A 27,018-nucleotide genomic window follows, 5' to 3' on the forward strand; every position below is an offset into this window, starting at 1 on the left:
TGCTGTGGGTAAGAAAAAATACTCAACCTCTATTGTAGATTCAAGAGAAGAGAATCTTCATGTGACTCCCAGCATCTCTCATCTTCTTTGAGAATTGTGGATTAAATAGAATCAAGTTAGGGCAAAAATACCAGACTTGGAGCTTCTAGTTCCTAGTAGGTCTCCTTCTTAGAATGTAACAAAGGGCCTCATACATAATTCCCACTACTCTGCTAAAAAGTAGAAAAAAGTAGAGAGAAGTGCTAGAGTTGATGCCCAGAAGCTGCAAGAAAAGCAGAGAAGTCTATTCCTTCTCTTCAGGAATTCAAAATTTCTCAGTATTGAGAATTCATAGGATTGATAATAATTTAACTATAACCTAAAAATGAAATGGAAACAAAGCTATTACAAATAAGCAGAGCATTCTTTTGAAAAACTGAATATTATGTTATTGTCAGGTAATATACATTTGTTGTAGAAAATATGGCTTAACAAAAAAAATGCAAAAACATGACTCATATACTCATCTGGATACAGCAGATACCCTTATCAAATTTTTTAACAAAATATTTTGACAAGATAGGATCAGACCATGCATACTATTTTTTCTCCACAATAAACTTTTTTCTCCACAATAAACACCTTTTTATACCACGAAATATACAAGTAACTCATTTTTCAAAAGGCTGCCCAGCGTGCCAATTCATGTGTCTATCTTAATTTGCTTATTTCACATTCCCTAAAGTATCTTATGTGAAACACTATTTCTACAGGAGGTAACTTAAGTGCATCAAGAAGGTTAGGGAATGCTACATGTTTTAGTCAGATTTCTGTCTGTGTGACAAAATACGTAAGATAAACGACTTGAGGATGAAAGATTTATTTTGACTCAGAGTTTCAGAAGTTTTAGTCCATGAACACTTGGCCTTGTACTTTGGGGCCTGTGGCAAGCTAGAAAGAACATCATGTCAGAAAACCTATGATGGAGCACAGATGCTTAACTCATGGAGATTGGGAAGCAAAGAGAGAAAGGGTTCCAATATCCCCTTGAAGGGCACACCCAGTGACCTAACTTCCTTGTACCAGGTCCTACCTTTGAAAGTTCCACTACCTTCCAATATCACCATCATCCATCATCTGAGGAGCAAGCCTTCAACACTTGAGACTTTACGAGACATCTGAGATACAAACCATAGTTCTACATCTTCTAGACATGACAGTGTGGAACTCATTTCTAGGAATCTCTCAAAATTAGTGTTCTTTGGAACATATTTTGTGAAACATTCTCTAGGGTGAATTCAAGCATTGATCTTATTCAGTGTTAAAAATATTGAGAGAAAGGGTCTTGGGGAAGTAATTAAGGTTAAATGATATCATAAGGAAGGATAGGACTGGGGCTCTTATAAGAGGAAGAGACATGAGACATCTGTGTGTGTGTGTGTGTGTGTGTGTGTGTGTGTGTGTGTGTGTGTGAGTGAGAGAGAGAGAGAGACAGAGAGAGACAGAGAGAGACAGAGAGACAGAGAAAAGGCCATGTGCAGACATTGAGAAGGGGCAGCCATCTACAAACCAAGAAGAGACGCCTCACCAGACATCAACCCTGTTAGCACTTTGATCTTGGACTGCTAATCTCCATAACTGTGGGAAAATTAATTTCTGTTGTTTATAGCATCTAAAAAATATATTGTACCATGTTATTAGGGAAGAGTTGTCAATGGAAGGAATAATGAGGTTCAGAAGCCCTTGTCGCAGCGTGGAATAATAGATCTACCATGATCTACCTCTAATTTAGCAAAAGGACCTACTGCAGCTCATGTTTCTCCAGGGGAGATAACAAGGATTTGAGGCCAAAGATTTTGCATGTTTAAAAAAAAAAAAAGTAATTTTGTCTAATCTTTCCTCTATTAAAACAATCCTCAGAAATTCAATGGGGATGTCTTCAGTCTTGGTACATTGCCAAATCAGTAAAGTGAAAGCTCTAGCTAACCTCTTCCTCAGGTCCCTGTGCTGCAGAAAATGGCAGGACAGGATTTGTGATGTAGAGATTCAGGAACACAACTGTTCTCTCCCTCTTTGGCGATGACTAACATCCCACGTAGATCAAAAGAACAGAGTGAGAATTTGTGCTTGGAAATGTCATGCTAACGATGGGATCCTCAAACAGAAACTGTCCTTCCTGTGAGCAAAATCCCACGTGCGGTGCAAAGCTCCCAAACTGAAGAGGGTTTTGATAGCTGCCTGTAGTAGTCATCTAGAATTAAAAGGAAAGAAGATTCATCCTGAAAGTCAGAACAGGTTCACCAGGCACTGTAAAGCTAAGAGGGAAGCTCCAGATCTTGTTGGAAATCCTTGTGAAACAAGCAGAAATTGGTCCCAGCAATAATTCACTTCTAGGGAACTGGCAAGCTAGTCTGGACGCACCGAGAGTCTGTTTAAAGGTTTTCAGTCTAGTTTATTTCAGGTATTTTTCGGATGTGGAAATTTCTTGCCCAGCCATTTCATTTTTCTTTTCTGTTTGTTCCCTGCTGAAGTCAAAGCTGAGAGACAAGCATATGGTTTTATAGAAAAGGGAATCTTAGACAAAGGTGCTGGGAAAAGATATTGACATCAAAGTAGCATAGATTACCCAAGACCCATGGAAAGCAGAAGCTTTAAAAAAGTGAGATTTCAGAGGAGAGTCCATGACAGAAAGAATTTCTGTGAACTCATGACCAATATCCATAGCAAAGCAATAAGAAAACTCTGAGATGCTCAAACAATTGTTTAATTGCAGACAAATTCAAGTCTAGTTATAATCGTGCCATGCTCATCTAAACAAAAGCTACAAATTTAAATGTCATTATCTAGTTCAGAATCAAGGTACTATGGGGTCAAAGGATACAGTGAATGTCAAATCAAACAGCTCTACATATATGAGTTAAGCAGCAAAAAATAATGAATACTAATGGCTTACATTAGTGCCATGCACTCGTTGTGCCATGCACTATTCTAATTGCTTTACAGGTAGGAGCTGTTACAGTTGCCTACTAAAGGTGAGGAAACTGATGCAGGGAACCGTGAGTAAATTATCCTTCATTACATCACCACCACATGACAGAGCAGACATTCCAGTCCCCGCTAGGGGACTCTACACCCTGAAGAAGAGAGCCTAGAAAAGACCCAGGAGCCAGGGGTACTGCTTCTGCACTTTTTGCTGTGTAAGATGATAGTGTTTTGATGGCATCTATCAAAGAGGAGATGGTTTGCACAGGTGGCCCACAATCCCCCACCATTCCCAATTTCAGTGAGCTCTGTAACAGCCACCTCGTGAGCCATGGTATTAGGAAGCAGCCATCTCTAAGAACAGAGTAGAAATGACAGAAGCTCTTGCATCTGCATAGAGTGATGTTATAGAGGATCTGTCCCCCTCCTTGGATCACTCTGGTGGCTATCCTTTGGGTGACCAACTCATCCAGGTTTGTCTGAGACTTTTACAGTTTTAGTAATAAAAGTTCTAAACAAACCAAGATGGTTAGTCACCGTAATCTTAAAAAAATCACCACGGAAAAAAAAAAAAAAAAAAAAAAATCTAAGTTTGCCTCCCTCTTGAGGATGGGGCTCAAGGGAAAGTAAACAAATCTTGAAAAAGGAATCCTTTTGTGATTCCTCTGAACTCACAAGATGGGATATCCAAGCCATCCCACACAATGGGGTCATGATGGCAGTAGTCAATATATGCTGAGTGAGGTGATGGGTTTTCACGTATTCCACAGTTCCAGTAGTTAAGAACCAGGCAGGATATGCTGAAGTTCTTGCCACAGTCCAAAAGAGCCATGCTACATAAATGTTTTCCAGGCAATAACAACAGAGCTAAAGCCATGCATATGAACATGTCATTATTCCAATCTTTACTTGGTAAGGTATTTTTCCTGTACACAAATGAACAGAGGATCTAATATTATTATTGGTAACAATAAACCTAAACAAATCCCTCACCATTTCAGAAAGACAAATCAGAAACCACATCAATAAGTTTCATAAAAATGCTGCAAAACTTAGCATAAATAACATTATGCTGACTATTCAGAAATCTTAGGATGCAACAACTCTGTGGGTATATAAAAAAATCAGTGAATTAAATTTAAACAAGAAAATTATAGAGTATATACATTATATCTCAATGAAGTTGTGCTCTTTTTTCTTAAAAAATCCCACAATGCAAAAAAACTCGGATTCCAAAAGCAAATATAAATATTAAAAGAGTAAAAATAGAGGCTGGTGTTGTGGCTCAGTGAGAACTTGCCTGGCCTGTGTGAGGCCATTGGTTCAATCCTCAGCACCGCATATAAATAAATAAATTAAGTAAAGGTCCATCAACAACTAAAAAAAAAAATTTTTAAGAGTAAAAATACTAAAGGGTAATGACAATAGATGGATAAAAGAAGGATGCCAAATAATATGAAAGAAAGAAATTTATAAACTAAGTGTTCATCTAATAAAGTTCGAAAATGAATAAAGAATCATGAGGAAAACTAGAGAATAGAAATAAAAAAATAAAAGCAACAGACAATTAATTAGAAAACAGATACAACAGACTATAAAGTTAAGCTTCTAATTATTGATCATTTCTCCTCTGGCTATATCACATGAAAAAAAAGCTAAATTCACCTCCACCAAATTTGAATAGAGGTGCTTTGGGAATGGTCTGATTTCAGTGTAGGCCATGCCACATACCATAAATTCACTGGTGTGAGTGGGGTCAGAAACACCCCAAAAACATACAGACATTCACAATGGCAGCAGAAATGAGATACTGTGGCAAACCTGTATAACTGCCATTTTATTTAAGATGCAGGGGACGCTAAAAAATAATAATAATGATCCAAAAATAGAATCCCAAGTAGAATATGAGAGAAGAATCTCCAAACGGTAAACAGTAACTTTGCAATTAACTTGTTTCCCAAGTGGATAATTCTACGTAGCATACTCCAGGATATCAGAATGTATTTGCCTATGCCTCACATATTAGAACTAAATATGTGAGATAGAAAACCTTTGTTTCAAAGCTAGAAATTTTCCAGATCTGAATTAATCACCATAATTATAGAAAATTATTGTAACAACCATTTTTTAAATTAAACTTTATTTAATGTTGGTATTAATGATTCTCCTGTGTAGCATTAGGTGATATAGACTGTTGATAAATAAATCTAAACTATTTGAAAAGCCAAGAAAAATAGAGTAAACTCTTACTAAGCTAAATGATTAAAAATACCCAAAAATATAAATTAGAAAGAGGATACAATTGAATATGTGAGACAGACTTACATCATTTTTAAAACATAAGGCAAAGATATAAAATTTAATGTTTTGAAGATCTAGAACTTTAGTATTCCAATCATCTACGGAGTTCATATAGATAAAACTTTCTGACTCAGTAGGTCTAAGATGGTATGACCCAAATTCTCATCTCTAACAAGACCCCAGGTGATGTGATATTGCTGATCTGAACACTGTACTTTGAGAACCACTGATTTAGGTAAAGTGGAGCTCCTTCTGGGAAAATAATTAACTAAATGACTTAAGAAATGAAAAGTCTAAAAAATTTCAAAAAATGATTGAGACATTACTTTTTTTTTTTTTTTTTTTTTGGTAGCAGGGATTGAACTCAGGGGCACTTGACCACTAAACCACATCCCCAGCCCTATTTTGTATTGTTTTATTTAGAGACAGAGTCTCACGGAGTTGCTTAGCGTCTTGCTGTTGCTGAGGCTGAATCTGAACTTGCGATCCTCTTACCTCAGCCTCCCAAGCCACCACAACTGGCTGAGACATTACTTTTAAAAATACTTTCTAAAGATGGAAATTCCTCAGGAACTTGGAATGGAACCACCATTTGACCCAGTTATCCCACTCCCCGGCATATACCCAAAGAACTTAAAATCAGCATACTATAGTGACTCAGTCATTATATAAGCATCAGTGTTTACAGCAGTACAATTCACAATAGCTCAGCCTTGGAACCAACCTCAGTGCCCTTCAATAGGTGAATGGATAAAGAAAATGTAGTACATATACACAGTGAAATATTAGCCATAAAGAAGAATGAAATTATGGCATTTGCCAATAAATAAATGGAACTGGAGACTATCATGCTAAGTGAAATAAACCAATCCCAAAAAACCAAAGGCTGAATATCCTATCCGATATGCAGATGCTAACGCACAAAAAACGGAAAACAACTATGAATGAAAAGAAGTTCACTGGATTAGACAAAGGAAAATGAAGTTAATGGGGGATGGAAATAGGAAAGATAGTAGAATGAATGGGATATAACTTTCCTATGTTCATATATGAATATGTTGACGCCGTCCAGTGGAGTCAATTTGGCGCGGGAGACAAACGGGCAGCAAGACTCTTGAATTTGAAGCAGTTTATTGATGTTTCAGGAACCCGGAACACCGGCGCTCCAGGAGAGTCGGCTTATATTCCCTCCATGAGGTGGAGGGTAGGGCCAACGCTAGTTAAGCAAAGATCAGGCGAGGAGCCAGCTGTCCAATCACGGTAAAGGTCAAAAAAAAACGAGCAGGCAAGAGCAGGAGCACTCGGGAACACATGTGCCCGCATTGTGTGCGTGGACTTGTTTGAATACGGCCAATGATAAAATACCTGGGTGTGCTTATGCTAACCGACTTCCTCACCGCCGATGTGATCAAAACAACTTCTGGCTGGTTGCCAGGCGCTATCTTGGGTAGTCGGCATGGCATAGCCCCCAACGATATGTGACCAGTGTAATTCCATGTCATGTACAACCATAAGAATGGGAATTTATACTCCATGTATGTATAATATGTCAAAATACATTCTACTGTCATGTATACCTAAAAAGAACAAATGAAAATAAAATGCTTCTTAAGAGAGAAACTGCCTGTTGAATTATTTAAATCTACTAAGAGATAGATAATCCCCATGTCAATGCAACAATTTCTGAGCATTAAAATATATGGGAGGGGCAGGGGTTGTGGCTCAGTGGTAGAGTACTTACCTAGCAGGTGTGAGGCACTGGGTTCAATTCTCAGCACCGCATATTAAAAAGAAAACAAGTAAAATAAAGTCCATCAAAAACTTTTAAAATATGTAATATATATATATATATATATCAGGTGCATTTGAAATCTAGCAAAGCCCTAAATAATAAATTATTTTTAAAAAGCAAAACATAACACATAAGCCTGCAATTGTGGTTTAACCATTCATAGTCATGTTATCTTACATGGCAAGCCAATTCATAAATCTGATAAAACAGGGATGTTCTCAGCAGAGTGATTTCTCAGCCCTAACATAGTGGTCACATGTCAGCCACTACTATAGTCTCAACTCATGTAGGAATATGGGCATCAAAATCCTAAAAATAATACTGATAAGCTGATGAATAAACATAATCAACCAAGAATATATTATACCAAAATGCAGGTATCCTGCAATAATCCCATATCAATATAAATCAAATGTACTGGTCCAATCAAAAATTCTTTTGTAAAACAAATAGTTCCATTCAAAACACCTTTATAAACTAGAAATAAAAGGGAGTTCATTAAATATGATTAAGAATATAAATCTCAAACTGACATCAATACTCATTATATAGAACCTTCAGAGTTTTAAGGAGTTTCTCAAGGCCGTAAGATTTTCTTAAGAATTTAAATTTGTTCGGAAGGTCTTAGGGGCCAGTTTCACTAAAGGTGTTACAATAAAGATGCGTGTGGACTGGAGCAGCATCTCTCTGAGACTGCTCCAGGCTGAAAACTAGTTTTATGGATGGGAAATCTTTCATTGGGTTCTAAAAGTTGGGAAGACCTCTTGTTATGTGAAGTCAAATTGCTTTTCAGCATCTAATATGCATGGCAGTGTGCCATTCCACACATCCCAAACCCAAATGACCACACACTGAATATTCCTTTTGAGAAACAACTTATGGAGCCCTGGGGAAATTCCGACAGAGAGAGTGATCAACTTTTCTAAGATAAACATGGGAGGGGGCAGATGCAATCTCCTCCATTGTCTCCGAAGACTGACGGCCCTTCTCAGAACTCACTGTGGCAGCACTGCAATCCAGAGGCCTCTGGCCAAGGTGCTGTCAGCAACGGAAGCAGTGATGTGCCCTGAGGAGTGAGTCTTTATCTGACTTCTTAGGGATGTTGTAGGTGTTGTCATATTTGAAATCTTCTAGCATTTCCTTGGCATTCCAAATGCTGAATAAAAGCTTTGCAGACTTCTAAGAAGTTCTGTCTATATCTTCTGGAAATGGTGTCCAGGAACCTTTATGGTTTGTTTTATTACTCACATGATTACTGACATTATTTTTTTAATAAATTTCATGTACACATAATTTCATCATGGTGGGGGGGGTGCGATTTCTGAGATGCTGTGAAGTATATGATGGAAGCACTGAAAAAATTATGTATCTACTAAGAATGTTCCCAGTTAATGGTGAAGATTAAGTTTTAGTATGTGTTGGTCAATGGTCACTTTCAAGCTCTGTTAGGAAAATAATGTTCTTAATTTTTCCCCAACGTACAGAAACATATGAAAATTACTTCCCATATGCTTTGTCTGTCCACATGACACTTGGCAAGAATTGCTGACAAGTCAGCGTGTCTACCCAGGGTATTCAGCACACTGTGTAACTCCTGCATTAATTTACACATATTGCCTCCTTCAATCACCCCTCCTGATAGTCTATTCCCTCTTCTAATTATTCTCAGAGAAAAGAAATGCCTGATTATTAATTTTAAACTTCTTCTTAAGCAAAATCAGAATACAGCAAATAATTTGTAATTCCCTTTTGGAATCTAAACAGACTTTCCCCCACCACGTTGCTGATCCTTTCCTATGCTTTCAGGCTCTAGTCCAAGTGTTTGTAGTCTAGGTTTTATTGACACAAATTGCCCAATGTGCAAATCACTCCTTGAAACAAAGTGGAATATTCAAGGAAGAAATACTTTTCTAAATGAATAATGTTCTAGAACTTAATAATGCAATAAATGGTACTCCATTCATCTAAAATGTTTAGTTCATACTTTAAACATGACTTTCTCCTAAGATGTATGTCGGCTTCTGGAGAAATCTTTTTTCTTTATATGTTAGATATTTCTGTGTATACCTATAGTAGCTTAAAATATAAAAGTTTTTAAGGGGTTTGTTTGCTTATGTTTGTTTCCAAACATTTCTTCAGGCAAAATCAATTATATTAATCATTCCCAAATTTCAAGAATGAGGAAATTAATCACTTTTTTAGTACCTTAGAATAAAGAACTAATAAATCCAAAAGAAAACTACTAATGAGGTATATAACACTACACCAGGTAATGTGAAAGACACAAACGAAGTAGAGAACATATTGGCTGCCCCTAGACAGCTTGCCATTTACTTGAAAATTGGATACTTAGAACACTTAGAAAATAACAAAAAAAAATACATGAAAAAGTTCACAGAACAGCAGCACATTTTAAGACAAGGCAAATTTAAGTAGAAATTATCATCTTTACATTCACTAATCAAGGAATATACTAAACTATGAAATATTATATTTTGAAACCACCAGGGTAGAACAAATTTAGGCCTAGCCTGGACTTGTAAGATCTTCCCTTTCTCCAGTCAGTGTAGTCATACAGTCTGTGTACCCTGCACAATTCCAGAGGGCAGCATAGAAAAGTATGCAGAGTACCATCATTCAACCAGTATATTTCTGACTGTTCGTAATGTCAGAATCCATGGCCCTCACATTTACTATTCCTCACCTACTGTCATCAAGAGCAAAATTAACACTTTTTAAAAGTCTTATTTTTAATTTTCTCCTTTCTCTTATTTTTCCGTTGACTGTTGTCTGTCTCTGTAGTCTCTATTGCCACTCCATGCGTGCAACACACAAGCACCCACACTCACAAATAGATTTCATTTTATTGTAAGTCAGGGAGTATGGCTCTTTACACCTACCCTTGGACTTCACTAAGGAATCACATTTTTACGTCGTTAAATACATTTTAGTCAGTAGCTGTTCTAAGACAACCTGCATTTGTTCATTCATTCATTCAACTAAGATTCACTGCATATGTTCTATACATGCATTTTATGAGAATACATGTGTCTACACATACTTCTGTAGCAGTTTGTCGCCTCCCCAGAGGCAGCTCCTTCCACTCCTTCTTTACTACTAGCATCAGGATTTTGTTCAGGAATCAAGGTAGCCCCTCAGCTCAGAGAAGGTGGACTTGGATGGCCCTTTGTCTGAAGTAAGTAGATAACAAGTTCTGGACAATAAGATACAAGAGGAAGTCTTATGGGGGAAAGGATGGCTTTGGGGAATATTTTCCTCTTTCACATGATGCATAGAGGAGTTTCTCGCCTTTCCCAATGCTCCTGGGGCTGCAGTGGCTGTCTTGCCACCATGAAGAGAAAAGCGAGGGACAGAAACACTGACTTAGCACCCAGATGTTGTTAAGTAACTAGCCCTATATTTTAATATGTAAGAAAAAGAGAGTCCTATTATTTAACACATGATTGTAGTTTCTTAAAAGATAAAGCATTCTTGAGATGGCGCTTCTCCTTATGAAATTAAATATCATATTCGTTTAATAATATCAGGTTTCACTGAGCATGAGAAAGGGTATTTTAGTGGGATGAGGACTTGCCCTGGGGTCCTGATGTTGCGTTACATAAGTAGTTGTCTTTTATAACTTTGCCTAAAGTCATGTCAGATTGCATCTGCCTGTTCTCAGCATATATTCACTGAGCCTAGGTTTTAAACAGAGCAGGACAGAGAGAAACCCTCAGAAAATTGGCAGCTCTTTGTGAAAAAAAATAGGAAAAAGAAAAGACGATATAACAGGCAAAACAAAATTCTGCAAACAGTGAGTACTGTCCGCATACCTAAGACCACCAGAGCTGTGCACACAGTGTGGAGAGAACCTTCAGTTGTGCTAGGTAACAGACAGAAATGAATGAGAGGACATGAGGCTAAGTAGATAATCCTATAGACTGAACCTACTGTGATGATACACCACATGCTTTCTTTTAAAAAGCAATTTACCTAAGGCCACATTGGCCTTGCCCTGGATTAAGTCAATAGGACATGCTAGATTCCTCAGCACACAACCCAATATCTTCGGGAGAAATGCAGGTCCAAAGAATCCTCACTACTGATAAGAGCACAAATTATCCGGAAGGGGGGACTTTTGTGACCTTTACATAGATTAAATTCCAGGACTCAGAAAGACAAGATAAGTAGAAGCAAAGACCACCCATCATAAAAACGTGTAAGAACAAGTTCCAATTAGAACCCCTCAGCATGGGCCAAGGTGACTTAAAGTTGCTTTTGGATCTTTAGCACTTCATTATAATAATAAAATTTCCCCTCCATGAGATAAAGCCATTCACAGTGAGGAATTAAAATTCTGATGTGATTCTGCTGTCAGTCAAAAGTCAAAAGGTGGACCTGGGCAGGACTCTGAAGAGACTTTCCCAGGACCCCCAGTAAAACTGAAGAACTAATGGATAAGTGTTGCCCCTCTCTTTTTTGAGAAGACCCACTCTCTCTGCATTTTCTCTTCTCTCCTTTTTCCCTTTTCCTTTTCCTTCTAATAAATTCCTGCCTGCTAATATTTGACACTCATTTGAAATCCCTCCCAAGGGGTTTCAAAGAACCAGTCACAGACCACTGCAGTCACTTTGGCTCCACATGTGGGTCTTGCTCTGTAATGAGTTGTATTTAACTATGTGCAACCCCTTCTCACTGGAAGCAGTTAATGACCACCAACAGCATCCTTCCCAAGCACCAAAAATTCACCCAGTGCACACCCTCAGATCTGTTTTAAAAACAAGAAGCATGCATATTGAGAACTTACTAAAAATGAGCATCTTAGTCAAGTGCTCTGCAGCTCTTACCAGAGTTGCATTCCAGCTTAGTATTATTTTAAATAAAATTTTAAATGTAGATAAAATATGCCACAGCAAAAAGCTGTAACGCTGCAATAAATCATCCTGAAAGCACAATTCATAAAAATTTGCTTACACGAGCATTATGTCAGTAATTTAGCTGTGGATCTTCTTCTTGTCAGGTATATACTATTGAGTACATGAGTGTAAGAAGAAAAACAAAGACTTACCCTGATACTCAGAGTCTGCTCAGCATTAAACAGAACAGAAAATTCACTAGCAGCGCAGTCATCACCAGGGAACCGACTACACTGATGTTTATTAACATAAATTGTCTGACTCATCAACCATGAGAACAATGGTTCTCATTGAACAAACTTAAATCTTAGGATAAGTTCAGCATTAAAAAATGCTGTGTATGCAGAGTGTGTCTTATGTATGCAAAAATATAAGATCATGACATAAAAGTTTTTTAAAAGGTGAACTCAAACCTGGTTTTTTAAAAGGTGAACCTGGTTTTTCCATTTACCATTGAATGACACAATGAGAGTCATTCCATCCTTCTTAGCTTCCGTTTCCTACTATCTCATGTTATCCTGCAGCATTTAATCACAATTTATAATTATTTAATCTATTATGTTTTGTGAATCTCTCTTAATAGCATATAAACTATACAACAGGAAGGATCATGCCTTTATCAGTCTCTATTGCATGTACTCCCACCTCCTAGCACAGGATCTGGCCTATTATAGAAACTCAGTACAATACTGAAAAAAATGACTTAAATCTTATAAATAAAACCTAACTCATAAGAACTAAATAAGTGGTTTGTTACCAGCTATTCTGTAAAGTAATATTGCTATTAACCAGTCATGTTTCAATCAAGTCTTCCTGAACTTAAAAAAAAAAAAAAAAACATAAAATGCAATCTTACTAGCTCTACACTGTAAATAGTTAGAATGCTACCCTAGTAACACTACCAACGAGTTGCTTAACCTCTTTATGTCACAACTGGACATCCAAAGAATGAGACAGCCTACCTCAACCTGGTATGAGAGTCAAACAAAATAATGTATATGTGTAGGTGAGCTCAGTAATCATCCTTCATGTCCTAAACCCTGGAACTGTGAATTTTACTTATATGACAAAATAATTTGGCAGATGAGACCATGTTAAGGATTCTGAAATAGAAAAACCAACCTGGCTTATCCAGGTGGGTTCTTTGTAATCACAAAGGTCTATGAGAGGAGAGGGCCAAGTCAAGGAAGTCAATCGATGTTGGGAGCACAGACGGGAGAGATGCCCTTTGAGGATGCAGGAGCGGGTCACACACCAAGGAATGCAGGCAGCCACTGAAGATGAAAATTAAGAAATGGATCCTGTCTCTGGAGCCTGAGATTTCACCAGAAGGAACCAGCCTCCTGACACCTTGACTTTAGCTCAGTGAAATCCACTTCAAACTTCTGCCCTCCAGAACTGTAAGAGAATCCATTTGTTGTATTTTCAGTCACTGAGTTTGTGATAATAACAGCAATGAGAAACTAATACAGTGTGTCAAGTTGGTTTAGCTCTGAGGCAGGATTTGAGAATAATGTATTAGGGTTTTAGTCTGAGGGAACAGTGTGAAGGGATCCCTATGTTCAAAGGGGAGGGCACAACTACTGAACTATATAACTTTACAAGGACTGACTGCTTAGAACTTCGATGTTGTTTGAAAATAAATGCAAGGACAAAATATTAATCCCTACCTCTCTGGCAAAGACATTTTGGAATTATAATTATGTCCTCCATGTGTTGCAGTACATGTTCTCTGTAGATCGTCTCATTCAAATCTTGCAATATCCTGATGTGGTTTAGGATCATTGTCCTCATTTTAGATATAAGAAAACTGTTGTTCAGAGGAATCAAGTAACTCGCCCAAGGTGAAACACATGTCTAAGTGGAGGGCCATGGCTGGAGACCAGGCTTTTGGTAGCAATTTGGCTATGGAATCATGACGGCTCCTGCAGATCAAGCTGAGAGCAATAAGGAAAAATTGCTTTGTCCTGCTTCCCGCTATATCTTCGGTTGCCTGGGGACGGACTTCTCTTGTGCTCTATCTCTGTAGTACCTATACAGAACAAAATGAAATTGGACTTCTGCCTAGAATTGCAGAGTTTCACTCCAAAGTGTCAAAGACTGCAGATTTCTCTATCCACATTAACTTGCCAGACATTTAATTAGATGGAAAGCTCTTTCCACTATTCCACAGTTAAACTTTAAAAGAAGAATAAAACTTACCAGCAAATGGATTCATTTTGCTTGGACTTTTCTGGGGACGGGCTGAGTTGAACAAACCATAATCTATTTTACCCATATTTTTTAGTCTTGCCTATTTCTAGTGAATGGACAGAGATAGAGTTAACTTGCAACTAGTCTGTGACAGCTCCAAACCAATTTCCAAGGAATTTGAAAGCATGCATCTGACCCCTAACCAAGAGAAGGATACTATACACTAACTGATGCTTATAATGTGCTCTTTAAAAGTTTGAATATCCCTGAAAGCACTTTATACCAATTTGTCCACACAGTTAACTGAAAATGTGTAGACTAACAGTATACATTTGGTGTACTTGGTAACACATCCTCACTTTGGCTATGCCAAAATGGGGTATAAAGATCCCTCGGTATGCTTTTACCTTGTTGTGTCAGTCAGATGTCACTATAACAAACACTGAGACAATCGATTTATAAAAAGAAAAAGGTTATTTTTGTTCACAGTTTTGGAGGCTTCAGTCCATGACCAATTAGCCCTGCTGCTTTTGGAGTCAGTGATGGTAGAAGTGCACAGTGAGGTAAAAGTGCTCACCTAATGGTCAGGAAGCAAAAGAGAGGAAGACAAAGAGTCTGAAGTTCCAATATCCTCTTCAAGAATATACCCGCAATGACTCCTCACCAGTGAGGACCCACTTCTTAAAGGTTCCACGTCTTCCCCAAAGTGCCAGGCTGGGAACTGAGTCCTTAATGGACCTCTGGGGTACATTCCAGATCCAAGCCATAGAAGTTGGTTCCACATATCTTAGTGGATTATAATCCAGAAACTAAGTGTGACCTATACAACCAAGAGAGAATTTTGAAGCTGCATCTGGATGTCTCAAATCTCCCCAGTGTTTGCCTCTGCTTTCTTTCTCTTTCTGCTGTTTTGTGTCACCCTGGTTAAAGCTTCATGAAAGCAAACTTTTTGCAGTCTTCTGAATCTTTTCAATGATACACCCCTATATAATCCCTGCAGTTTATATGCTGGTCTACCCTGACGAAGCCCAGAGAAGCAGAAGATTTTGTCACTTTTTAAGAAAGTGAAGATGAAGAGTCTATTTCAATTATGCCCAGCATTTGAAACTGCACCCCAGTTCTAGGATTTCACATTCATTTTCCTTTAATTTCATGATTCCTTCATGAACATTTAGTGAGCACTTGTTTTGTGAAAATATATAATAAGCCAAAGGTACATTCCCCTTCCCTTTTATCTACAAATCTCTCCTTTACCTCAAACAAAGCGCACAAAATTTTTCTACTCCAGTGTCATTTAATTAACCTTGACCATATTTGAACACTACCCCAGAAACAAATGGTAGGTATCTTCCACCTCATCAGTTTTAGTCTATTCAGAGAAGTAGGTCTATTAAATTTGTGGAGTTAAGTCCTCTCCCTTTGTGTTTTGCACCTTACATGTGTTGGCTCATAATCTCTAAGCATTTTCCCTCATCTCTTCATTGGAGATGGTACACACTACTCACTGTAAAATTATTACAGTAATAGTGTCATGAAAAAAAAAAGCTGTATGCTTTTTTCACATGCATTTGTATGCATAGGTGCTATTAGAAAGGCAGCATGAATGGTATTTTTCTTAAGTGATAATGGTTGACCCTTACAAAAACTATAAGTTCTAAATAATCCTCTTGTACTCTCTCATGCCTCCTTTTTTCCTTCATTATCTCATTTAATCCCCCATAACGACTCTACAAGGGAGGCTTATCACTCCCTCATTTTAAAGATTTAGAAATTTGAGTTCAAAAATGAGTTGACTGCTGGGAGCAGTGGCACACACGTATAATGCCAGGGGCTCAGGAGGCTGAGGCAGGAGGATCGAGAGTTCAAAGCCAGCCTCAGCAAAAGCAAGGCACTAAGCAACTCAATGAGACCCTGTCTCTAAATAAAATACAAAATAGGACTGGGAATGTGGCTCAAAGGTTGAGTGCCCCTGAGTTCAATCCCTGGTTATCACCACCCCCTACAACAAAATGAATTGACTAATTTCACCCCATTAGCAGAATGCAGATCTGGGACTCACACCAAGGCAGACCCTCCAGAACCCACCTGATAACCATTACTGCCTCTTAGTAATACATCAGAGTTTACAATTGCCACCTGACTACATGAATTTTCTAGTAAGCTTGACCCCTAGTGGTTGGACATCTTGTGAAAACGAACTCATTATTTGCACTGCCGATTTTTCTGTAAGAAAATGCTTCACCCACAAACATTTCATGACATGTGTTGGTGCCACTTTGATTAGAACTGAAACTATTTCTCATATATGAGTTGATTAATGTAAACGTGATGCTGCAAGTACTAAAACTAAACTATCACTTTATTCTTTATGTTTTTCAATAATTTTATGGATGAATTTTACTTAAGAGAGTACATGTTCATGCTGCAGCAAGATTCGGTAGCCTATGGATGCTTGAAAGTACTTTGTGAGTAATTTTAACCAACTCAAGATTTTCCACCTTTTTAACAGTTGTACTGAATAATAAGTTTAACCTGTGAATCATGCCAAATAATTTCAGCGCTGTGGAATAGAATAATAATAAAGATATAGTATGAGCCACATGAAGAATGTATGGGTCTTAATTGTCTTGGCACAATTCATGTCTCATGACCAACTATTTGCCATGCACACTGCCATGAACACCCTCAGCAGTGAGGTCCCTGAGGAGAACCCCAGGAAAGGGGTTCTGTACAGAAGAGTGGTCCAGCGAGACTAGAACCTCAAGTCATATGCTGCATGAGAGAGGCAACGTTCAGATGTCTGCCACAAAGAAGCCAATGGTACCCAGTAGGTGTCAGTTAGAGAAACAAACCTTCCCTACAGGGAATCAGACACAGAGAGGGGCCAAATCATAGACAATCAGGATAGGGACATTTGTCCTTCTTCCCCAGAAGAGTTAGGTCCTGAAAAAGGAAAAGTACCCTAGAAATAGACCCTTTACCTTCCTACATACATAATACATACAGGCAGACAGACAGACAGACACACACACACACACACACACACACACACACACACACACACACACTATTTACCTGAATATCATCTAATTGTCCTTTAGGACTCAGCTCAGCTTTCATCACTCTCTAGGAAACTCCCCAATTCCACTCCTAATTTAAACCCTTCCCTAAACTCTATGTTAGATGTCCTCTTACATTTCTTCCTCGGCCCACCGCTATCATAACTCAGCAGCACTTACCAAGACATTCTGTCCATTTCTCTTACTTCTTCCCCTAGACTACAGTCCCTTTGAAAGCACAGCCTTATATTTTTCCTCTTTTTATCTCTAATGCCCAATAGAGTATCTAGAATTTAGAATGTACTATTTGTTGAGCAGATGAGTAACAGTCATTAAATAGGTTTAGTTTGTGAAATATTTTGTCCTGATATTTATCATACTTTATATAAATGTCATGGTGACTCCAAGAATCATCCCAAGGTCTCTTCTTTTTATTTGAAGTAACCTACCCACCATTCCCATTACTTCAGTAGTCACATTTCTGGCTCTGTCAATGACTCCCAAATCCATATTATTATTTTTTTAATCTAACTCCAAATATGTGTTTTTCTACTATAACTGAATATTGCCACTTGGATTCTTATCCTAAACCACTCTTCACCTACCCTTCCATTTCTTCTCCTTCTCCTGCTTTGGTTCACTGAATCATCTTTACCTGTACCCTCATTTTAAAGACCTTGGAATTTTCCTGGATATCTCCCTTACCAGAACCAATCTTGTCTAGTCAGATTCCCAATTTTGACATTCTTTTAAATCCTTCACCTCCACTGCTAAGGTCTGAATATGTCCCCCAAATTCATATGTTGAAATCATAACCAACAAGATGCTGGTTTAAGAGGTGGGATCTTTTGAACGATGAGTAATTCATGAGGGTAGAGCCTTCATAATTACGATTAATGCTTTTATTAAAGAGGCCTAAGAGAGCTTATGAGGACATAGCTGGAAGGAACCACCTAGGAGGAATAGGCCATCACCAGACCCAAAATCTGTCAATGCCCAAGAGACAGAACTATGAGACTTCTTATATAAACTCCTTCCTCAGTCGATGGTACTTTGTTATAACAGCCTGTTGTAGTTTAGATATTAGGTGTCCCCCATGAGTTAATGTATGAGACAATACACTAAGGCTTAGAGGTGAAATGATTGTGTTGGAAAGTCTTAACACAATCAGTAAATTAATCTCCTGAGAGGAATTAACTGAGTGGTAACTGAAGGCAGGTAGTGGCTGAAAGAGGTGGGTCATTGGAGATGTGCCTTTGGGGTATATATTTTGTATCTGATAAGAGGAGTCAGTCTCTCTCTCTCTCTCTCTCTCTCTCTCTCCTTCTGTGTTTTCATAGGACTCTGGACCCACTTCTATTATAGTACCAATTGCTCTAAAATATAATTGTGGGGGCTGGGGCTCAGTGGCAAAGTGTTTGCCTAGTATGTGTGAGGCATTGGATTCAATCCTTAGCACCACAAAAAAATAAACAAATAAAATAAAGGCATTCTATCCATCAACAACTACATATAAATAAAAATATATGTAATTACGGATATACATGTGTCTCTTATCCCATTTGACAGTGGACTCTTCCAGGGGAGACTTACTTGTCCTACTTATGCACAGCATTCATCATACTGCTACATGGTAGACAGCGAAAACTTGTTAATGGCAATGAATAAATGAATAGAAAGGTAAGAGAAAGCATTCTTTCCATCTTCTTTACTTCTAACTCGGAAGCAAAAACAAGAGATATGAACATTGGGTCTTTTGATTCTTTAGTTTATAATCTGTCAACTTTTATTCAAGGTTAATGGCATGGCTGAATGTTAACAATTTGTTCATTGTTATTAAAAAGGCTTATTTTATCAACTGAAAGAAAAAATTAATGTGCACTGCCTTGCAAAACACTCCATAAAGCAATTAATATCAGATGGAAGACAAAAAAAAAACATGTTTCATAATGATAAAGGCCAACAGTGTAGTGAAATATGTGCTGGCCTTCCCCAACCAGTCTCTGCCCCAGATGGCTGGAAATACTGGACATGGCATTTTTCCTCTCTGAGACTCAGATACAACATCTGTAGTCTGAACAGGATGGACCCTCGCCCTTTCTACTCTGAAAATCAATAATATATAACACACCATGGAATTGCCAGAAATTCCACCAATTCATAAAAATGAACACAAAAGCTTCAGTGGGGGGAACTCACCAGTGGCATCCTTGACTAAAGCAAACGTGACTGTACAGAAACAAGAAGACTCGAGAAGGAAATTTAAATCACGCTAAGGTATTCTGGCTGAAATCACAACAAATAGATACAACTGTTCTAAGTGTGCACAGGACAAAAGACACAAAATGAGACTGTTGAAGCCTGAAGACATATTAAGGAATGTGAATCTCATAGAATGCAACCAAATGACACAATAAGGCAAAATGTTTAGCAGCTTAGAGGCAAAGGTTTAAAAAGACCTGCTTGAAACTTTCCTTTATCCCATTCCAATTTGACAAAATGGATAATTACAAAATATTCTGATTACAAATCATCTCCAAGTCTTGCCAATTATTCCTTCTTAGCCAACCCCTGGCACTTTTTTCTTCACTCACATACGTGAAGGGAGAGAAGAATATCAGAGTCTATCCTATCAAGCTAGATAGACTTGTCAATCTCAGAATCACTTGCACACCTAACCGTTTCTGGGTCAAGTGTTCTCCCCTGCAGGGGCACAGCAGTTAGTTGGTTTGAGTGTCTCTCCTTCGTCTCCCCAATGTCAAGCTCCATTCCCCCGACAGCTGCTGTGTTTTGCCACCCTGTTGGTTTCTGAGCTGCTCTGCCTGTGACTGGCTGAGATCTGAGAAGAAGGGAGAATAGACAGAAGATGAAGAAGGCACCAGAGCAGAGCAAAACAGCTGCCAAAGGAAGATGTGTCACTGCAAACTGCACAGAAGCAGACACTAGAAATGGAAAACTTTTAAAAGAGACTTCAGCTAGAACAAAAACAGGGAACATGTGGGGGTGGGGCATGGGGAACTGGAAACAAATATGCAAGTCCAGGGTCACAAATTCTGCAATTCTATTCCAATTTAGTCAGAAAATAAATAATTCCTTAAAGCAACAACAGTAACAATACTTTTTCAAATTTTTCTTGTCTTTTAAAGGAAACTTTTAATGTCTTCCTTAAAACTAATAAGATTAAACCAATAAAATCAGGAAAACTAGTTAACAAGTATGTGTTTTATAATTGGTTAAAAGGGCTTTAAAAAAATATTTGGCCCTTTGCTTCCATGGGGTCTATATGCAAACAGAATTATTACCTTTGAAAAGTATTCAGAGTAAAATGAAAATAGCTGATTGAAGAGATGAGGTTACTCATATCAAACATTTTCATAGCAGATGAGAAAAATCACATTTTCATTCGACAAGCAAAATTAAAAAAGAATAGGGTGGGTTATTTTTTAAAAAATAAACCTCAGTTGCACAGAATCCAAACAAGAATTCCAAGTACTTTCGAGATCTGTCATACTGACTTTTAAAGATCTTCAAAGAACACCTTCTGCAAAACAAATGTCAACTTCCTATAACATATTTGAGAGAATTTTCAAGCAACAAAAGATAATATGCATATTTTTAATCAGTCCCCTGGTTTTTTCTACTGCTGTTTAGTTAGAAAACCTAATTTTCTATAAGCACATCTAGTGTGCTGTATACCTTGATGAGCAGGGTGTCCAGGACACCACTGAGGGACAGTCTTGCTCTCTTCCTTCCCTTCAATCTTTAACCTAACATTGGCTCAGTTCATGGGAACCTTCATTCTTTCATTTCTCTGCTGGCACAGCCTAGTACTCAACTAAATACTGGAATCTTGCCTAAAGCTTTCTCACTTGCATACAGTACTGAGGGCTGGATCCTGCTTTCATGTCCATGGTGTCTACCATGAAGAAACCATGCACAATCCTGCCAAACTTCACACCAGCACCCAGAATTTCATCCAGCCAAATCCCACTGTGCAAGGTCTCCCACCCAAGGAGTTTTCTGGCTGTATTGGTAGTTTAAATCATGCTGGCCTACATTTTATTGATTTTTATTTTAAGAGTCAATTTTGAGACTTACCCAATCTTATTTCTATTCTCTTCCCTTTGACTTCTGAACATTCCCTCCAATCCAAGCATAGCTCCAATATGAGAGACCTTTACTCTGATTAAAAATTAAATTTATGCTCTCAATGGCCATCTTTCTTCTGGTTCCATTATTCCAACTGTCCTGCAGAACAGGGAATCAGCTCATAAAAACTTGCACAAACACATCCCTATGTGAAGGTTGTGCAGAAAAGAAGCATTCTGAATTCTGATCCAAATTTTCCTGAGGTAAGTAGGACAGTGAGTTAACTAGGGCAATCTCAAAGCCACTTGAGGAGTTATTAAAGCCTCCCCCACAGAGGTGACCCATAGGATAGCAGCTGAGCCAGGTCAGCCACTGAAGCAACCCACTCATGTTGCTGGCCCCAAGCTGCACAACCAGCCTCTTGTTTAAAACTTTTGGTTGTTTTCAACCTCTTCTTGGTGAGAGACAGAGGCCAAATCCAAGCATAAGCTAACCTGCCCTGCAGAGATACTGGCTTTTCCCATTACTTCCTGGTTTAGATGGAGCATTCTCTGTGGGGCATGGGATCTGATTTTTTCCAAAGGCTGCTCATAGGGGATGGTGCTATGGTTCAGACTTTGAATGCCCCCAAAAGTCCATATGTAAAGGTTGGTCCCCAGGTTGGTGGTGTTGGGAAATGCTATAGACCTTTAAGAGGAGGGCCTAATGGGGGGTTCTTGGGTAATTAGGGACATACTTTCAAAGGGGATTGTAAGACCCCCATCTCTCTCTCTCTCTCTCTCTCTCTCTCTCTCTCTCTCTTTCTTCCCAACCCACTTGGAGATGTGCCACTATCCTCCGCCCTTACCACAGAACAAACAAATGGAATCCCCTGTTCGGTCTTGCACTTTGAACCTCTTAAATTGTGAGCTAAATAAACCTTTTCTCTTTATAAGTTAGGTGTCTCGGGTATTTTGTTGTAGTAAGACAAAAACTAATACAATTGACTTGATCAATGCCCCAGAGGACAAACATTAACTTATGAGAAGTAGATGATGAGGAGGTGTCAGATAAATTCCTTTCTGGCCTCTCCTTCAATCTCAGGATTTTTTTTTTAAGAAAAAGATATTCCAGATGACCTTTCCAGAAGTGTTCTAAGTAACCAAATTTCTTTCAAATTCTTTTTTTCTGGAAAATTTAGGATAAGACATATACCAAAAATAATCCTGACTTCAGTCTCTCCTCTAAGGAAGAGCAGATTCATACACGGGTTGGAGACATTTTCTCTTTTTAGCTGTGATTAGAAACTTTGCTGGCAGGGATGGCAATTCATTATTATCACTGACCACTCTGTTGCCCCTTCCCTCAATTTTTCTCTTTCTCCCCCATCCTTACCTCCCACCCTTCTTTCACTTAAGACAAGATGTGCCAACCTAAGAAAAGATACAGTCAGATAAAAGGTTAAGGAGAGGAAACTTTTTTAATTTAGCCAATACAGATGACTGATGAGAATGACGAGCTAAATAGATAACAAGATGTAATCAAAGTGTCGCTGGCTCTTTGCGGTTCCAAAATCCGTGGATATTTGTCACCGCTGTAGCAACAACTTGCACAGGTCTTATGGGTGGTAGAGTGGAAACTGAGGCACTTCTATCTTTCTCTTTAGTGCACTGCTTTCTTGCTTGTTTGTTTATAGAGGATAGAGGAAATGAGTTTTACTTGCTGTGAGAGGAGAGAGAGAGAGAGACCCCGCTTATCAGAGAGAAAGAAACTTTGCTTAAGAGAGATTTTGAAAGAAGAACAGGCTTTTCTTAGAGCTTAGAGGAAGAGACTTGCTACACCTTAAAGTCCTGCATCCTGTGAACTAAGGATACGCCCACCCAAGGTGCCCTAGTGATGCGTCTCAGTTCTCCGTTCCGCGATCTGCCTTCCGCCGCTGCCCCTACTCGCTGCTGCCGCACGTGTCTTTCCTTTCTTCTGCTAGCTGCTGCCGCATGTTTTTCCCTCTCGCTGCTGCCGCACGTGTGTCTTTCTTCTCCTGCTTTTCTGCTAATGGCTGCTGTCTCTCTGTCTCACTCCGCCTACGCTTATATCACCTCCAGGAGGCGGAGAGCAGGGCCACGCCTCTTACGCAAAGATTAGGCCAGACGCTCTGAGCAGGCAATTAGTGCTCGAGAACACATGCGCATACATTGTGTGCGTGGGTGAGAAAATCACCTGAGTGTGCTTATGTCAATTAACCTCCTCGCTGCCGATGTGATCAGGCGCCATCCCGGTGCCGCCAACATGGCACAGCCCCCAACGCAAAGTATTTTCACAGACATCTAATAAAGAAACCTGAAAATTAAATTCAAGGTAAATTCCAATGCAAATCATTGTTAATATGCCCATTTGTCTCAAAAGTATGTAGAGACAACTTTGAATAAAATATTCCCAAATTCTTCTCATGCATGGCATCTACCCTAAATTTGATTATTTTAAAACACAACGTGTTCTTATAAAGAAAAAAAGGGACTAGACCATAGACCATGACTATAGATAGATAGATAGATAGATAGATAGATAGATAGATAGATGATAGATAGATACACACACACATATGTGTGTGACTATATACAGTGAACATAACCACAATCATACATCAATGTACTATATATATATATATATATATATAGAGAGAGAGAGAGAGAGAGAGAACATTTATTAGAATAACCTATATTCTAATATAGTTTATATATATAAACTCCAGGTTATTCTTTTTCAAGAGATTTAAACTCATCTCCCAAGTCACCATGGTCTTGCAAATCCCATTTATTAATACAAAGAGCCAACTGCACTTCACTTTCCTAGGTTCACTGCTTGGGAAATATATCCACTTGGTTTTAAAATAACCACCAACTAGAAAATTGTAGTAGTGCTATCAATGTAAAAGAAGCAAGTTGATAAATTAGAAGTGGAAGAGAAAAAGAATTAATTGGTAATGGGCATGAAAGGAGAATTTTAGTACCTAAACATTTGTGCTGCAATCTCTTCCAAACTTTAATTAAACTCTCTCAAGGTTTATGATCTTAAAACTTATTTTAAATGTACCCACTTGCCAAAAAGATTTACTCAAGCTGTCATTTTTCTACTCTCGAGCATTTAATTTAGACGTGACTGATTCCAATCATCGTCCTTCTGATAAGGCAGTCTTTTAAGGCTGACTCTCGGGAAGCTTTGCCTATAAAAAGAAACAGCCTCTTCCACTGCAGGTGTGAGTAAACTGGTGCAACCATTTGTACAACAGTTAGACATGATTGGGGAGAGTTGAGCAGGCACATACCCTACGATCCAGTCATTCCACTCCTAAGTGGCAGAGAGAACTCTTGAGCATGTGCACCTGTGGATATCAACAGGGAAGCTCACAGCATCGTTAATTATGGCAAAAAAAAAAAGTTAGAACCTAAAAATCCACCGACAGTAGGATGAATCCACAAATTGCAATATATTCGAACAGTGGGTATCATAATAATATACAGTGAACATAACTGCAGTCATCCATCAATATACAAGAATATTAAATCATAATATTGAATGAAAGAAGAGAATCACACTATGCACAAAATTCAAAAAGAATGAAAATAAATAACTCTTACTATTGGGATAGAAAAATACCCTGGTAAAATGGTAAATAATCAGGCAGTAATAGCAGGAAATTCAGAATTGATAAGCTCTGAGAGAAAGGAGAGGAAAATTATCAGAATGAGGCACTCACAGGATTTCTAAAGCACTGGCCAACCAGTATTTAACTTGGTGGTGGATGAGTAAATATTTATTTTATTATCATTATTAAGCTGTGTGTGTGTTTATACATCTTTATATGGATATTCCAGAAAAAGTTTTAATTTAGAAAGTATTGACAACCCTAAGACAGCAGTAACTGTAATACCTCTGATAGTAATGTGATTAATCCAAGATGCTTAAAACCAAATACTCCATAACCTCAGAATTCTGTCGTTTTTGCTTGGCAATTACATACAGACCAGTGTTCTTCCATATTTATGTGGGATTAACAAAGACAGATGAGCAACAGATCTGTAATGGGCAGATCACAAGGGGTTTCCGTGATCCCCATGGCTGGTATTCATGCCTCGTACTAAACCTTTCTTTTGAATGTCTAAACTGTGTCTTCACCCCTGACCCAGATGGGTTTGAGGATTGCTGGACTCATGTTACTAAAGGGAATAAGCTCGGGAAATGGAAACTGACAATGAGAATGGAAATTTTACATTGAGATAATAGTGATGCTTTAAAAAAAAGCTACAGACAAAGCTTGGGATATAACCAAGGGTTAAGTAGTTAAGGCAGAATGAGAACAGTCATTGGAGTACACCAAGTTATGTGAAAGCTTGTCTTTGAAAACACTGAAATAAACAAGAATTACGACTGTGGTATGACAGGGAGGATGGCAGTGGTCAAGGACAGCATCTCTGAGGAATGAGGAGAGACAACCCAGGAGCCTGTAGATGCTGCTGTTGGAGAGATCACAGGCATTGTGGTCCAGTATGTGAAACTGAGAGCTGGAGGGGGTTAGGCAAGTGGACTACAGAATGGAAGAATGGCCTAAAAGCAGAAATGATGACTAGGAATGTCACCCACACCCCTCCTACAATCCCAGTGATGTGAAGTAGGGTGGGAGAGAAGACAGCCACCAGTTAAGAAGGCTTCGGGGACATCAAAGGCCTCAGGGAAGAACCACACTTATATGGCATAATACTCCCCTAAAAGCAGACTCCAGAGCATGAGAATTTATATTGATAAAGTTAAGGCCAGAAAATCTTATTTTGCCTACTTCTGCAGAACTTGAATTTTGGGGATTAAGGCAGGAAAGTAAATGACCAATTCAAAATAAAATGATTTCTACATTCATAAAACCTACCAACACTAACCTGTGATTTGATTTGAAGGTTATTCTGGCTTCAATCTTTGTCAGCAGTCATTTCCAGGAATTGCCTTGAATCCAAACTTGAATTACGTTTAAAATTTCTTTAAATGTTTCCTTTCTCCTTAGGCCCAGTTTTAGAGAAAGTTTTCTCATTAAATATTAGAATAACTAGGGTAAAAATGACAATTCCCAAAGATGTTGAGCAAAGCAATAACAGAAATCATTTGACATGTATATTAAGGTAATCAGATTACAAAATGTTAGATTATGGAGTCATACTATGACTCAAAATTAAAATGATGAAAATCATGTATTAATTTATGCTAAGTAGAACAGTAAACAATTGACCTATTCAATCTTAAGTGTTATAACTGCAAAAAAAAGTATGTGCTCTCACATAGGAATATTTTATACATAAATTTAAAATGTTTGATATTAGAAAAGTAAATGTTCACTATAATCTTCACTTATAAAAATGAAATCAGGCTGTTCATCAATAATGAAAAAGATAAATCATAAAAACATCTATACTATTTATAGTAATACAGTCATGGGAAGAATGAGATGAATTCTGCTAGTGTTTCTCCTAACGTGATCCAAGAGATCACCTGCATCAGAATCACGAGGGTTTTGTTAAGCAGATTCCTGAACCTCATCCAAGGCCTATTGAATTCACTGGACATATATTTTTAATTAGAACCTCAGCTGATTCTTACCCATAAAAGTTTGAAATCACTACTATGTGTTCCAACAGGGAAAGTTTTCCTACATAAAATGGTTAGAAGTAAAAGAAGATTCAGAGTA

General features: G+C 38.2%; 2 long non-coding RNA genes across 4 annotated transcripts in view; both read right to left on the reverse strand.

Moving 5' to 3' along the window:
• LOC306663604 overlaps positions 1-22,144 on the reverse strand; it is a 49,602-nt gene extending 27,458 nt beyond the window's left edge. The window contains exon 1 of the long non-coding RNA XR_013764475.1: positions 21,321-22,144. This is a non-coding gene — a long non-coding RNA (uncharacterized lncRNA). The remainder of the gene's footprint in view (positions 1-21,320) is intronic.
• Positions 1-27,018, reverse strand: part of LOC306663595 — a 404,268-nt gene that overhangs the window by 338,460 nt on the left and 38,790 nt on the right. The gene's annotated exons all lie outside the window — the stretch shown is intronic.

Source organism: Sciurus vulgaris (assembly GCF_902686455.1).
Source record: "Sciurus vulgaris genome assembly, chromosome: 1".
Taxonomy (NCBI): Eukaryota; Metazoa; Chordata; class Mammalia; order Rodentia; family Sciuridae; genus Sciurus; species Sciurus vulgaris.